Source organism: Octopus bimaculoides, chromosome 1 (genome assembly GCF_001194135.2).
Source record: "Octopus bimaculoides isolate UCB-OBI-ISO-001 chromosome 1, ASM119413v2, whole genome shotgun sequence".
Lineage (NCBI taxonomy): Eukaryota > Metazoa > Mollusca > Cephalopoda > Octopoda > Octopodidae > Octopus > Octopus bimaculoides.
In genome coordinates, this window is record NC_068981.1 from 59,818,211 (window position 1) to 59,821,594 (window position 3,384).

Consider the following 3,384-nt stretch of genomic DNA (forward strand, 5'->3'; position numbering starts at 1 on the left):
TAATTGATATCTGATTTTTTACCCTAAGTTTTAATTATATATGTATGTATGTATGTATGTATGTATGTGTGTGTGTATGTATATATGTATATATGTAGGGGGTTTATGCATGTGTATATGTATGTAATGATATCTATACTTGGTATTTGGGCTAAATTTGACATTTTGCATTAAAATAAAATGAAAACATTCTCTCATCCAAAACTAAAAATATTTCAAAAATCAAAATATATCAACAAAATTATGGCTGAGAGAAAATAGTTTACTCAAAGTAGCCGACCCTCTGCTGCTACAACGTCCTCAAGGCAGCTTCGAAACCTGGCGCTTGCGTTCATTACTGTATCCCTTAGAAAATCTTCGAATACCTCCTTCATCTTGGCAATCAGCTCATCCTTGGTATCGCAAGTAGAGCAGTAGTCTCTCTCTCAACTGTACCCCACACATAGTAGTCAAAAGGGTTACAACCAGGGGAATCAGGTGGCCAGAAATTGTGATTGGTGCAGGCGTAGAGTCTTTGACAACCACTTGTGACTATTCTCAGAAGTATGATAAGGAGACGAATACTGTAACAACACATGTAGACTTCCATCAGCAACCCAGCCCAGCCAGAATTTGACTTGACCTCAGTCATCAGCAGATTCACATAGACGTATGAATTAAGCATAGGACCCTGTTTAATGTTCTGGGGATAATTTACAGCCTGTGGACATAGTCAGGACGACTGCCATTTCCCTTATTGTTGGCCGCAGCCCTTTATGTCACCTAGCCTTATCTCAACAAAAAAAATTAATCTTCATGCTCTCCAACGCTGTTGACTGTCCCCCAAACACATAGAGCTGTTCCTAAAAGGGATAAACATGAAACACCGTTAAATATAATCTGAACACGCTATATGTACATATGTATACACAGACACGCGCGCGCACACACACTTGCATATATAATAATATACGTTACTATAGTGTGGACTGTGTTGCCTGTTGACAGGTCATTTAATTGTCGATTACAGCTTGGAAGGTTAAAGTGTGTAATTTTAATCGCTGAAGGCTTTATGTTGCCTTGGTTTACTGCTTAGCACGGCAATACGATTGACAGTAGATGTGAAGTTCGATTCTCGCAGTTCATATTAAAAGTTTAAAGCACTCACGCTCACACAAGCATTTATTCGTTTGAATCTTACGCCGATGTATATTGGTGAAAGATATAAATATCGACAGGTTTTTGTTATACTCATTTGTCACATTCACTGTCATAAATGCCGCAAACCAGTGATTAGTCCGCTAGAAATTCGGTATCGTCAATGCGATATCATACAAACAAATAAAATATCGTAATGTGTATTTATGTATGGAGGACCGTATATTTGTTGCGCTTTTATTTGTTTCAAATATTCAAGGAAATTTCGAAACCGATCGTTCTGTGACATGTAATTAAAATAACACTCACTCTGAAAATGAATTTATGCACATCACACCATACAATGTATATCTGATAGCAGGCTGACTTTTACTATGCTAAATAGACATAAATCTACGCTTCGGAGCATTATGAAACATGAACTGTACTTTTCGTGTCGATTTCAAATTCTCTTTAGAATCTATAAATAGCATTTTTCAATACGAAGAATGCAGTAAATATTGATAAATTAACTTTAAGTTTCATAGTGATGTCGATTACAACTAAATATGCTTGACGTATAAATTGGATTAACTTGTAGCAACGTTAGAAATTATTGTTGAATCATTTTGAAAAGTGCAATCACTTATAAGACTCAGAATACTATGTACAACAAGGTTAAAGGGCACACCTAAAATTTACCTCTGACTCCCTCAAACCTAGAATTGATTCTTATTGAAAATTCTGTACGGTCCATGGCTGGCAAGAATTTTGAATATCATAGTCTACGAGCTACAGTATGACCTGCAGCTACAATTTCCATTTGAGAGATTTTTCAGGCAGCAAGTTATAACAATGAACGTTTATGCAAGGATCATATAATTAGTGATGTCTAGCTATATGAGGATAGTTTTCCTTCAGGTTTTCAGTGGAATGGGCAAAGCATTTGAACAATCTCGTTTTGACGAAAGTTCGTTTACTCGAGCATCTTGCTATTTCAATGGCCTTATTTGAAACATTTGTAACTGTGTATGATTATCAGACATTCATGCTCATCCTATTAGTAATATTAGCAAAAGATCGGCACAGGCAAGGCTTCCGAAGCAGATTAAGAGAATTCACAATGTCTCATCAGCATGCTTTTAAAAAAGACCTGTATCTCGACTTACAAGATCTTAAAGGAGCGCCGATAACTTGGGTGGAAAAGCAATATTCTTCTCTAGTAATTTCATGTAAACTCAGCTAGTGATTCCAAGAAATATATCTACTGCTGAGTTGAGAGCATTCTTCAGAGAATCTATTAATTGTATGTGACTATATAAAAATCCCTTTTAACTGTCTACTAACATGTGAATGGAACGAATTATAGATATCTTAACAGCCCGGTTTTCAGACATTATTTCAATTGAGAGGAAATAGTGCTTGTTGACATTATAAGTGGAAATGTCAAATACTACAAAATTGGGGACGAATCATCAGCAGATCTCAAATTTCTAGTGGCTTTCTGAATGTTATCTTAGTTCCCGCCCCCACCCTCAAAAAACAAAAAAAAATTATGAAATAGTATATTAAAGCCGCTATCATTTAACATGTACCAGTTCAATCGAGACGTTACAAGTAAGTTCATATTGTAGTTGAATGTTATCAATGCTACAATTATCGACATGTGTTATTTGATCCACTTCAACTCACTGATGTCTCTTCCCATAATTGAAACTTAACGTGGGATCATCCGCCATTCAGAAAATTCTGGATGATTGCTAAAATTCAACAGGGAAGTCCATATTCCTCTAATAATCATCTCTACGCCAATTGCTTACAAGCTGGACTAAGCAAAGATCTTGTCACCAGAGTCCCAAACTAGAGGACAAGAAATGTTGAGTGCCCCAATTGCATGTTAGTCAATGTTGATTATTTTTAGTTAAAGCTACGGCTTTAAAACTGGTCTGAGTTACTTCTCTTCGGTATTTCCCATTGAGGAAACCTAAATCGCTAGAAACGCTGCTTCTGAGAATTCGATAGATGCCAACACTGGGCAGATATGGTGCTTTTACACCTTTTACTATGAGAGAGAACTTTTCTCAGTGCTAACTGCAGTGAATTTGCATAAAGATGTTGAAAAATGTCACAATTATATTTTAACTAATCTAAATTTCGCGCATCCCTAATCACTCCTTGGCGCTAATACTGCTGAATTTATATATATATATATATAAATATATATATGTATATATATATATATATATATATATATATATATATATATAT